The 13,515-nt window shown below is 43.4% G+C and overlaps 1 long non-coding RNA gene across 1 annotated transcript in view; it reads right to left on the reverse strand.

Moving 5' to 3' along the window:
- Nucleotides 1–3,411: 3,411 nt before the first annotated feature.
- Nucleotides 3,412–13,515, reverse strand: part of LOC139070045 (uncharacterized) — a 53,248-nt gene continuing 43,144 nt past the window's right edge. The window contains exon 3 of the long non-coding RNA XR_011520703.1: nt 3,412–3,477. This is a non-coding gene — a long non-coding RNA (uncharacterized lncRNA). The remainder of the gene's footprint in view (nt 3,478–13,515) is intronic.

The raw sequence follows: 13,515 nt of genomic DNA on the forward strand, positions 1-13,515 counted from the left end.
GAAGTGTAATACAGACGGCAGGGAAGGAGAAAAAAGACTCAAGTCTCAACACTGAAGGAGCTTTCTCCTCTTCAGTAGATTATTTTATTTTAACAAAAAAAAAGGATGTCTACAGGTTCAGTTCCTATGTGTGTGTGTGTGTGTTGGGGGGTGGGGGGGGGGGGTAATCCACCCTCTCCTGCAACTGTAGTTCCGACTGGGAATGTGGAGGTTGGGGAAGTGGGGGGTGGTGTAAATTTTCTCTGAGTCAGGGCGAAGCTGATTGATCTCCGAGTGTAAAATCGATAAGGAGACACTGTCATTTTTGTAAAGGATGAGTTGGAAAGAGAAAATAAATGAGGACTTCCTGGATCAGACGCGCACACACACCGATGCCTCGGTCTCATTAATTCAGTACAGTCTGGATTTTGGTAATGTGGTGTCCACAGCTTCAATCTCACAGGTGCCTGTCTGTGGCAGCGGCGGACCCTTTTATTATACTATGTATATTTCATCACACAGCCATGCTGAGAAGTCAGACACTTGCCCTTGCAGCCCTTCCATGTCTTGATTCCTGATTAATCTATGTTGTTATTTGCAGAAGTACATCATGCCAGGGGTTGATTAAATCAGGAATTGAAAGCCATTGTCTTTCTTGCATGTCCCTTATCAGAACTAATGTATCGGCGGTGGTCATTTGTCTTGAGTTGTTATAAGAAATAAAGACTGGTGCACTTTTCTCTTCTACAAGGTATTGCTGGAAGATTAATTTACCACTTCTCATCTCTTTGCTCCTCAGTTTACCGTCTGCACTGTCTCCTGTGATATTTTTCATGCTTAGATATGCTGCTTTCACTTATTCATTCCTGTTTCACCTTGGTCTTCTCATCTATTATATTACACTACTTCCGAGCACTGAGGGAATATAGTCCTCATGCCTTATTGGATTGATGGTTACAGAAACCGTTGCATAATATCAACCCTCAGTGGGCCATTTTTCACACCTATGCTTCATGTGATCAGCACCCATGATTTGCTTTTGTGTTCACATCTCCAGCTGGTGTCTTTGTTCATACCCTTGTGCTTTGTGTCATATGGGACATCCTTGTCTGAGGCTGTGCATGCGTGAGCGGCGTGCATCTGCGCAGTCGCCCTCATCAGCCGGCGTCTTGCGTGTCAGATGTTGCCGAACAACCACTCATCATGCTGCTGTCTCTGCTGCTCACTGGGGCCATTAATGACACATAAGACTATCAGGAGGCAGCTCTAGGGGGACTGGTGGCTATAAAACACTCCCTTTGGCCTCACTCTGAATAATATACAGGTCAAAAGGGCTTTGCATTTAGCTTTTGGCTGTGGAACGAGCAGCGCTGGCAGAACCTGACAAAGGTGCATGGTCACAGTTCAGATTTCTGACAAGATATAGCGCTGAATTTCTTATCTCTCCTGGCTACAGTTGAGAGAGACAGGCCTAACAAGGCCAGATTTATCTCGGTGTCTAAAACAACAAAATAAGGAGGGGCTCCAGAGACGTGTGCTTTGCACACCAAATAAGTAATTCTTTAAACCGTAGTAATGAAAGGAGATCATTTGTATTTCAAATACTCGTTTAATTCACAATCACTACGCAGGTTATCAAATGAAGTCAGGGCTCTGTTTGGCCTGCCACTTGGGCTTTGGGCCTGGCTTCATGTGTAAAATTGGTCAACAAGAGATTTGGGGGAGTGCTTTGCACACTCCTGTCACGTCATCCCTTGGCTCCTCTCAGGAGGCAGATCCCAGGGTCAGCGCCTGTGGAGAGATGCCTCTATGGACTGCCACAGGGCAACAGAGCTGCAACACCATCTCCAGCTGGGCAACTTATAACAGCCCCCCCTTATATGAGCCCCACCTCACCTGCCCCAGCCATTCACAACATCATCAAGTCATCACATATTCATGAAGCTAGGACGCTGGTGGAGTGTGTGGTTTGTGTGTGTGTGTGTGTGTGTGTGTGTGTGTGTGTGTGTGTGTGTGTGTGTGTGTGTGTGTGTGTGTGTGTGTGTGTGTGTGTGTGTGTGCAGGGGGATCAGTGCAGTGACACTGCAGTGGTTGTAGCAATGGTGCGGTGGTTGGGAGAGTGCAGTTGGAGCCAGTAGGGGGTAAATCTGCAGGTGGCTGTCACATCCGTAATTGCCTCATACTTCCCTCTGCAGCGTAAAATTGTTTTCATTATGTGTCATGCACACAGTGCCAGGCAAGGGCCCCTTGAGAGCATTCCCAAGAGCCAGAGGGAGGAGGCACTCCACTTAAACAGCCGCTTAGCTTCAAATAAGAAAGGAGAAAAGGAGCAGAGAGAGGAGGTGGAGGAGGAGGAGGACAGGAGAGAGGGAAGGGGTGTGGAAAAAACAGAGGAAGCTCATCATTAACTGTGTTCGAACAACAGCAGACAAGTGTGAGCTCATGCACAAAAACCCAGGCCGAGCTTATCCCAAACATCTCAGTTACCAGGGGGGAGTTGTGTGGCTTCAGCCATACTGTGAGCTCCTAGAGGGGCTTCCGTGGTCGAAGGAGGGGGGGGGGGGGGGGGGGGGGGGGGGGGGTGGAGGAAAAACAGAGAGCGGGAAAAGAAAAGGAGAAAAAGTTTCCACCTGACTGGAGTTCCCATGGTTTGCCATGCAGGAGGGTAAGCAGGTTTCAGCAATAAACTCAGGCATTGTCAGGAAATAATGCTCAGTCAGGTCCCTCCATTGGGATTCAAGGGTGTCTTTTTCTTTGCTCCCTGCGCTGCACTAATCACAGGCCTACTTTGTTTAATTGCAGCAAAAGGGAGAAAATGTGTTCAAGAAGTCATCCTAATCCCTCCCCTTTACCCCCTGCTCCCTCACAACAGCCCCCGGCTAGATCTGCTCTTCCATACTCCAACGCTCTCTCCCACTCCCTTCCCTCTTTTTCCTCTTTTGAATGAATTGTGGAACTTTAAACAGACAACAAACAGTAGAGCTGTGATAAATAAAGCATACACCAGAAGGGGGTGTTATAGGTAGATGCCCGAGGCTGGTTATCCACGGGGGAAACACCTCTGATGGATTTAAGCACTTGCAACAAGTGCCATTACAGTGGATGCTGCAGGAGGTGGTGCTGAGGGAGCAGCGCGGCAGGCGCACAGCAGCACAATCACAGCTGTAAAAGCACGTCGAGGCTCCCTCAGTTGACACAAATTCACTTCTTCTACTTTCAATCAGAGATTTGGAAATCTAAGGTGCCGTGCATTGTACTTGATGACTCTGGGGTCACAGGCACCGGTGGAGGGGGAGGCGGGCGAGGGGATTTATCAATCAGGACTCTCGTCTTTCTAAAGCTGAATAAAAAACGACCCATGAAGAGACAAACCAGACCCCCTTTAAAGCAAAAGCTTTTCTTATTCATTAGATCTGGATCCAGGCTTCTTCCCTTACCTTCTGTGGTGGAGAAGGGAGCATCTGAAGCGTAGAAAGCCAGTCAGTGTAAGAGGAAAATCTGAAAACGACCCCAAAAGAGAAGAAAAGGTCACAAAGTCCCCCACACAGAGGTATGTTGTTTAAGGCACTTTAATCCATTCATGTAAGTTTAATCATAAAAACGTTGACATTTAAAAATCCGATAATTTTTGGATAAATATAGTAAACTCTGTTTTTTTTCATCTACTAATGTTGTTAGTTAACTTCTGGGATTAAAACGTGACGACTATTAGAATTTAAACAGAATTACTGCAATGGTTGAGTGGAACATGTTAAATAATAAAAATGCATTATCAAATAAAAAAGGGTTTCCAGGTGTGTTTGCTGCATCTGTAGTACTGAAGCTTTTCACCACAGTTTCATAATCCAGGAACAATTATTGTTTCAAGCTGATGGACATTAAATCCTAAAACATCCCTGAAAAATATAACAGTACATTTTAACAAACAATTCATCAAAAAACCTTCAAAGATTCTTCTTCATGTTTTTTGGGCCTTAGATGAAAACCAAACGGAGAAAAATAATTATTTATAAAACACAATAAAACTAGAAGTCAGTGAAGGGGCTGCTGAAGGGTCTCTGCGAGCCCCCTCTGGTAAGTGGACGAGGGTTTAGATGAGAAAATCCACCCTAAGTAAACGACTTCCCATGTGACCCGGGGCAAGTCACTTAACCTCTGTCTTCATGCCCGCTGCTTCAAGTTTAAACAAGAGGATTGCTCAGTTCCATCCCCACACACACTCCTCCAGTCCCTTTGGACCAAATCATTTTGCTCAGGGTGAAAAGCCCTGAACACAAAGCTCACACAGCAAACGATACACCACGTTTCTATCGCCGTTCAACACAGAAACACCTTAAAGGAAGAAACACCCGAACGTGGACCACTTAGAACTGATTTTAATGATGTTTAGTTTGTTTTATTTGGAGTAAAAATGTGTGATAAGATCAGATCTGAAGTTGCATCTTTAACTGATTAACATTTTATTTATTTTTTTATCGTTTTCCTTCCTCGTTCCCTTAAGCTTGAGACTGTAGCAGTCCATCTCGGGCCTACCGGCGCCCGTGAATGAAACATTACGGCCCAAACTCTTTCTGGCTGCCTGAAAGGCTGTTTAAATGGTTTGGTTTATTATTGGCCAAGGAGGGCTAAAGGCTTCTGTCAGCGTTTGGGAGAGGGAATCACTGCCTCTTTACTGGACAGCTGTTCCTGCCTTACCACACTTTTCATATGGATATGTATGTTAATGACAGGCAATGGACTGGAGATGAAGAGGCCTGAGCGCTAGGCCCTCTCTTCAGCGCACTTCTAAAGCCCCCACAAAAGGAGCAGTAAAAGAGGCTGCAATGGTGAAGCTCCCACTTTTGTGCTCTGAATTAGTTCTGCAAGCAATGAAAGTGATCTTTTCTGGACGACAGGGGAAGTCTGCCGATGGCTGGACCAACTCATTAGCACAAAAAGTCTGTTGGGACATATAATTGACTGACGCAGATCCCCCGCCTGTCACAACATGGTGCAAACTGAAGGAAGGATGGAGAGCATGTGAAAAAAAAACTACCTATCCTTTTTACCTCTGCGTTTGAATTGGAGCTGCCCTCCTCCTGCCTTTAGGTGCTGCGTGTGTTTACTTCCTTCATGCAAATGTTGCATCCTGCAGCCTGCTGACAGCATGCAGCCCTGCTTCCTGTCGCTGTCGACGGAGCTGATATCTCAGCTACTGACTTTACCCAGCAGGGAGACAATAACAGATATCACAGGAAAGCCCCCGTTTAGGAATCCTACAGGAGATGATGTTTCTTTTTGATTCAACCCGGATGAATTTGATTTTTTTTAACCTAAATATCCACTTTTAAAACATATATTTGAGAATAACATTTTTGTGTGTTAAAAAAATCTACATTAGATAAATCCATTTTCCTGAAGTTAACATTGAGCAGAAGTCATTTTCTCTCTGTTTTGCACTTTCATTTGTAAACCGGAGTAACAAAAGGTGCTCAGCACACCAGAAGCCCCTAATGGCTGCATCCTGGTGAAATTGACTGGAAAAAGCTGTTTTAATTTCCATGCTAATTGAAATGGACTAATTGTTAATATATTCTGAGTGCAAAAAAACCCCAAATGGAATAATTTTCCTAAAAATGGAATGCCTTAGCAGCTTGTTTGGAAGTTGATTGCAGTTTTAGAATATCGGTTTGTCTGCTCAGAAGAAGAGTCAGACCTGCAAAGGTAGTTTAAACTTTTATCACGGCAGGACATTTGTACCATGTTTTCTATTTAAAGTCCCAGGTTCGGACAGACTGAAGGAGTCCTCTAGAAAACAATTGCCTTTGTTCTTCCAGTTTTAAGGAGCAGAATTTTGTCATGCAGCTAAATAGGGTATTCTTCATGGTCTCTCCTCGTCACAGGCAACTATAGAAATTAGCCCTACGTTTCTCGGCTCTCACACATGGATACACACGCTTGCATGGACACAAGAAAAATTTCTTTTCTTCTGTCAGCATTCCTGGCCAACAATGGCTAGATTAGTGGACGTGAGGGCCCCCTCGGGGGCACGTATTGTGGCACAGAATACCCTCGGCAGGAACAGCTGGTAGGGGTTAATGGCTACTGAACCTCTCAGCCGGAGCCCTTTCTCTATTGTGTGTTCCGCTCATGGGAAGGAAGGAGGCCACTGACAGCTTCTGGGGTGTGAGGAACCCTCAGAACAGCACCCAGGTCACCCAAAATGGGGAGCAGGGCAGCGGGTTGGGTGGGTGGGGGATGTTGATGCTAGGATAGTGGTCTCAGTGGACTAAAACGCTGCACGTCTACACGGCCAGCAGTCAAATTAGCATCAGTAGAAAACAATATGGGTTGGAAAACAGGGGTGGCAACCTGTAAACTCAGAAAAGGGGATGAAAATGATAGTGAAGGGGAGGAGGAGGAGGAGGAGGGGGACAAAGGGGGTCATTTTTGGTATTTACATGAAAACCCATCCTGAGCTGTAAGGTGAATTATCACCAACAGAATCTGCTGATGTGTGTGAGTGTCAGCGATAGCGTGGTATGATCTCAGCACAAGGCCTGGCGCATTAGCATTCAGAGCTGGAGACACAGGAAACACGTCTCAGATACTGCTTCATGGCTGTCTCTGTGTGTTTCAGCTGTGTGTGTGTGTGTGGCCCGTGACAGCGTCACACACTCTGAGCTCGCCTCGCCACCCAGGACCAGAGAGGGGGACTCTGTATCTCCTTTTTAATCCCCGAGTTGTGCTTCACCCCCCGCTGGGCAGCGTGGAGAAGCCCTTCTCCCTGATCCATCCCAGCCTCGCACTCATTAGACGGTCGATTATGATAGCACGCCGGTGTAATGTTTAATCGAGTCTGACACCTGATTTGCCATGTTACAAATCCTGTCATGCAAATTGAGCCATTTGTGTTTGTTTGATATGGAGAGATGGCCTATGAAATGAAAGATTAGCCCTGAAATGAGGCACAAGGGACATGTGCCCTCTGCGCCTGCCGCTGTGATTACATAGATGAGAACAACTGCTCGGTGTAGTTTTTTTAATCTTTTGTGCTGGCGTATCGCTTTGGGCCAAAAACACAACATGAAATTAACATGCTCCTTCCTGCAGGAATGTAAAAATAACCCAAGAAACAAGCTTAACACTTAGAAAATGTCTCATCTTCCTCAACAAACACAGACAGCATAATTGGCCTCTGGGAGTTCCTAGAAGTCACACCAGGCTCCGACAACTGCTGTAAATAATTCAAGAGTCCTCTGCCTTTCAGGTTTTGGATAATAGAAGTGTATATGTGGCTCCGGCGAAAGGAACAAGTACAAATCTGAAGCAATCACGCTTGCTCCCTGTGTCTGCAGTTTATAAGGCAAGAGCAGAGGAGCATGTAGAAGAAGAGGAGAATGAAACTAGGGGTTGGTTTGAGCACACACACACACACACACACACACACACACACACACACACACACACACACACACACACACACACACACACACACACACCATCCCAATGCCCTGACGTGACACCTGTTTTACGAACGACCATCTCTGGTCTGAAGCCCAAAAGGAAGCTCCTGGACTTCACTTATCAGTTCTCCTACTGTCAACATTTCATTTCCTCCTCCTGTCAGAAACGTCTTTGTTGCTGCCTGTTGCTCAGGCTCTAATCTGAAAAACAAAGTTGGCCACTCTGTTTGTCTTTTGTTGCTTCCTCTACACGTCTCGAGTGACAGCGTCTTCCTCAAAAGAGCTCGAGTTCATCCTCCAGCATTTGTCAGCCTTTCACTGCTGAGTGTGAGTCCTCCTTGTCGATCGGAGGTTACAGCGCTGATGTTTATCTGCACATCAACAATGAGCTACATCGCCAGAAACGCTTTATTTATTTAACCCTCTCATCTATGTAGAAATAGCTCAAAAGAAACACTGCTATGATTTCATGGACTCCAGGCAGAATGCCAGGCCAAAGATGTGAGTTATTGCAGCAGCAGAAGCCTTTTATGTGAGTCAGTTCACATCTCAGTGGAAATCTACCTGTTTTTACAAGTCGTCTCCTCTGAGAAACACCTGTACGGAGCAACAGGCGCATTGTTTTTCTCTCAGTTACATCGTAAAGAATGAAGGCCCAGCGAGACGACACCGAGCAGGTTTGCTGAATCACTCATTCTCCTGGCGCCGCTCGGCTGACTGAAGAGTTCCTGTCAGAAACACTCGACTGTGACTGATGTGGGATTAGAGGATCCTGTAACATGTTGCCATCTTTTAATTGTTCTCGATGGGCTCCTTTTGGTGACTACTGCAATAAAAATGATCATTTCTAATCTTCATCAATAATAACACGTGTAAAAAAAACGTACAATAGATTTGTTTACTTTGGTTGTCTTTTGTGTGAAAAAAACAAGTTTTAGTCAAAGTCGTTGTGGAAGACAAGTCTTCCAGACGGCCATGCAAACATATCCTGACGCGTTTTCAGCTGAAGTTACAGTCAGTTTCCTTTTTTCCGCACTTCGCTGTAAGCACAAAGAAGTCTCCCGGTTCTTTCTGTTAAATATAAATGTTACCGTTTTCCCAAACTGCCCAGAATATTGTAGTTATCGATTTGCCGTCATGTTTGGAGGATCTTATTGATGACACGAGAATGTGAAAGTAGCCGGCAACCTGGATGTAAAGATCAGGATTTATTGCCCAGAATCTCTCCAACAATTTTATCAAAAGCCCATTCCACTGTGACACTTTTTTCTCCCATAAATCAGCGAGGGGAAATCTATCAGTGGACAGTAGTGAGAGATAGATGAGCGGAGGGATGAGAGGGTCAGCAGAGATTTTTCACTGGTCCTTCCCATCACAGCCACAGCATCCCTTTTTCACCTTTATGAATTGGTCTTTTACTGACTGGCTAGGCTTTTAATTTGTTCAACACACTTTGATAAAAAAAAAACCTCTGGCCCATTTAGCTTTTACACATAAGATAATGTACTGAATGCTAGCGCAGTGCTGCTCCGCGGTTCCTGCCTTGTGTTTGGAAACTTCAGAGGGATTGCTCTTGTAAGATTTCCAAGATCACATCAGGTGTTATTAATATCTTTGATATATTTAAACTTGGCAGGAAAAGAATGACAAATCAGGAGTCTTAACATGTTTAATTTGTAAATTCCCTTCAGGGAGCTTTTGAAAAGATTTTGAATACAAACCTAAACAGGTGTGTAGAGTTGCAGCAGGACTGCAGTGGTATCTTTAGACATTCATGAGGGATGCATCTTTCTCCTCAGAAACATAACATTTCTCAATGAAAAGCAAAGTTAGTAAAAATAACGAGTTTAGGATGTAAAACATGGCTGAAGCTGTTCAGAGGGTATGCAGGAAGTGTTTTCTTCCCTTTTCTCTGTTATTTGATGCATTTACTCCTTTGCCATTACTCTAACTGCAGAGTGTTGGTTTGCCTTTGGTCCATCCACCCAGTCTGACATGATTGAAGGCTTTCATTTCCTATGCAGCCATGTAAAGCAGAAGCCTTGAAACACCACACTGACCTTGGTGGTTGAGTCCTGATTCACTTTGTCCCGACACCTTCTCCACAGATGAGATCCCACCAGAGGTGGACATCTCACTGAAATGCTCGCACTATGACTCTTTTCTTTTTTAAATTTAGTAAAGAAATAACGGTGAGTTGTCCACATGCTAAAGTCATTTTCAGGTGTGAAACACTGCAAACCCATTTTTAATTAATATTTCTGATTATAATCTGTGATTATAATCACTCTGAGGTTTTCGTACAGGCTGAACCTCAATCTCCTGCATTAGTTTCTGATAGAAAATAGACGCAGAAACTCTAAGATTTGAAAAGCCTGACAGATCTACATCACACGGTCATTTAATGCTATACTAGGAGTTAGATTTTTCAGTGTGGCGATCATCAATAAAAGGCTTTTTTATTGGCTTCATGGCTATGCCTGGAAGTAAAAGTAAGGAGTAATGTCTTTGAAGGTCAAGCAAATTGTTAAAACCAGAGGCACGGCATAGTTTGACGGAGCTAAAAGAGGCTACAAAGTCACGGACTGATGCTGACCTGGCTTTGTTGCTTCTGAAATATTTCATTTAACAAACATACACAATTTAAAAAGTAAAAGGCTCATTACATATTTATATTTAAATTCATACGTATAAAATATAACGTTATCTCCCGTGTCACATGACTTATATGACCGCCACATAAGCCGTGGTCACATGATGCAAGTCTGTAACGTTTAACCATTTTCTTTGACCAAGGAAGTGTCCTCGTAAGCAAGGCGCCTGGCCTCGCAAGACATTGCCTTGCAAGGCCAGGCGCCTTGACACTGAGAAACACCCTTAGTGTGCACACTCCACTCCTTTTTCTCTGCCTTAGTTGTATTTTCATGGCAGCTTCACAGCACCACATATAGGCCTGGCATAGATATTGCAATATTTAAAATGTTTTAGTAAGTAAGTAAGTAAGTAAGTAACTTTATTTCTATAGCACCTCTCACAGACAAAAAGGTCACAAAGTGCTTCACAAGTTAAAAGGCAACAACATATAAATACAGTAAAATACAGCCACAATATACATAGTGTCAAATAAAACCAATCTGAATGAGACTAAGTTTAAAATGCCTGGAGAAACAAATGGGTTTTAAGATTGCTCTTAAAAACATCAACTGAGTCGATTGAGCGTAAAGACAGAGGTAGCTCATTCCAGAGCCTAGGAGTGACGGCCTGGAATGAGCGATCTCCTCGTGTCCTGAACTGAGTACGTGGGACCATTAAAAGGTTTTGATCCAGTGATCTCAGCCTGCGAGAAGGCGTGTAAGGGCAGAGCATGTCTCGAACATACAATGGAGCCAGACCATGCAGCGCTCTGAAAGTCAGCACAAGAATTTTAAAATTTATGCGAAATGTGATTGGAAGCCAATGAAGAGCTTTTAAAATGGGGGTAATGTGGGCCCTTCTGTTGTCACGGGTCAGAATTCTAGCTGCACAATTCTGGACTTGTTGTAAGCGGGACAGCTCTTTTTTGTTTAGACAAGAAAATAAACTATTACAGTAGTCTAAACGGGATGATGTAAACGCGTGAATAATCAACTCAAGATCAACTTTAGACACCATTGTTCTGAGTTTAGAAATTTCTCTCAAATGGTAAAAACAGTTTCTAGTTAACTGCTTTGAGTGATGTTCAAGAGACATTCCCTTGTCAAAGAAAACTCCAAGGTTTCTAAGGGTAGGTTTTACAGACAAACTCAGATCACCTAACTGCTGGTGAATCCCTGGAACAGCATCATCGGGGGCAATCACCAGTACTTCAGTTTTGTCTGAGTTCAGCCGTAAGGCATTTGCACCGAGCCACTGTTTGATTCGCTCAAAACAAGATAATAGAGAATGCAATTTTTTAACGTCAGAAGGCTTGAAAGAACAATACAGCTGAAGATCATCAGCAAAGAGATGATAGGAAACATCATCGGCAAACTCCTGGATTAGGTTTCCTAAAGGAAGGATGTACAACAAGAACAAAACCGGGCCCAAAACTGAGCCCTGGGGTACTCCACACCGTAGATCAGTTGGGTCAGACAGGATCTGGTTGACTGAGACACTTAGGCTTCTCCCGGATAAATAGGATGTAAACCACGCCAGGACAGAACCTGACAACCCAACCAACTCGCGGAGCCTACTCAGCAAGATCTCATGGTTAACCGTGTCGAATGCGGACGAAAGGTCTAGTAAAACTAGGACCGTGCATTTCCCAGAGTCTGCGGACATCAAGATGTCATTGGACACTTTAAGCAGCGCAGTTTCCGTAGAGTGGTGCTTACGGAAACCGGACTGAAACCTGTCAAAGATATTGCGATCCTGTAAGAAGGAAACCAGTTGTTCAGATACCACTTTCTCTAAGACTTTGGACAGGAAAGGGAGTTTTGATATCGGTCTAAAATTTTTAGGATCTGTTGGATCCAGATTAGATTTTTTGAGTAGGGGTTCCACAAAAGCATGCTTAAAACAGCTAGGGAAAACGCCAGAAGAAAGGGACAGGTTAAACATTCTGTGTGGATGGAAACATTTCTAGAAACAAAATGTGTTAATGAGTGTGTTTTACCAATGTGAGGTCAAATTATTTTTTATCTTAATATGGAAAAAGCTTAGGACAACCATGACCCTTTTTGATTTATTTATTTTCAAAACTAAAAATCAATCAATTGAATCAATTCCAAGAAATGTTATGCATTTTATTTAAAAGGGCAAATATATGAGTCTTTCGTTTTAGTTTAGTTGTTTTACTGTTTATAATATTGCAAGTTTAACGTATTGTTTAGCACGTAAACAAATTTTATGAAACTACATTTGCATTTTCTAACTAAAAACATGTATTTTGTGATGAGTACCCTCAACTTAGCCATTTTGGCACTCATCCTTTAAGATTTGAACACAGTTGTGAGAATAGAATAGAATAGAATAGACCCCACAGTGGGGAAATTCACCTGTTAAGGTTGCACATACACTTTGGGAATGTGAAAAAATAATATAGGTAAATACACAATGGCAGTAGGCTTTTATTGTAACCTTTAGCAATTAAAATATGAATAAAATAGAAAATTGAGTTTCCAAGAAGAAACAGAATAAAGAACACAGACATACAAATGCACACCTGGGTTTTGCACACGTACTGAATATAGCACTGATGTTAGCGTGAAAAGGTAAAATGCCAGTAACTGTTAAACTGTGGCGTTATACACTCCTACTGCAGTGGAAATGAATGACCTACATTATGTTTTACATCTTGGGTGTCTCAATCTGCCACTAAAGTAGCTGCCCATGTCCTCCATAGTGGAATACAGTGGGTGGGAGTGGTTTTCCAAGATGGAGGTCAACTTCACCAGCATCTTCCTTTCACACACATCCTCAACAGAATCCAGTGGGTAGCCCAGAAACGAGCTAGCTTTTTTAAACAGAGATATGATGACAATTTTCACTGATGCAACTATCAGCATGTTTTCAGGTTTAAACCACTTTTCATGGCTAGCACAAGTGTTTGAGACAACCCTTGTGACAGATTTCCCAAACATTACTCCATCCTCCATCCTCTTTGGGGCTTCTCACATTAGACAGTGACCGTGTCTCACATGGAGAGATCTGCTTGGTACAGACACGGACAAAATTGTAAATACCCTTCAGTCAATGGAAGAAGAACCCACAGTGGTCACGGAATAAACTTGAATCTGACAATGTATTTCTATGAAATTTAAACAATGAAAGTCATGGCTCAATCATGCTTCAATGGAATTAACAAAAAAAATATTAGCTCATGGAACAAGCCTGGCCAAAAATGATGGTACTCCTAGCGTAACAACCTTTTGAGGCAATCACTGCAACCAAACGTGTTCTGTAACTATCAATGAGACTTCTGCACCTCTCAGCAGGTATTTTGGCCCACTCCAACTGCTCCAGTTGTCATAGTTTTACAGGGCGCCTTTTCCAGATAGCGTGTTTCAACTCCTTCTAAAGATGCTCATTAGGATTGAGGTCAGGGCTCATAGAAGGCCACTTTAAAATAGTC

Source organism: Nothobranchius furzeri, chromosome 5, assembly GCF_043380555.1.
Source record: "Nothobranchius furzeri strain GRZ-AD chromosome 5, NfurGRZ-RIMD1, whole genome shotgun sequence".
NCBI lineage: Eukaryota > Metazoa > Chordata > Actinopteri > Cyprinodontiformes > Nothobranchiidae > Nothobranchius > Nothobranchius furzeri.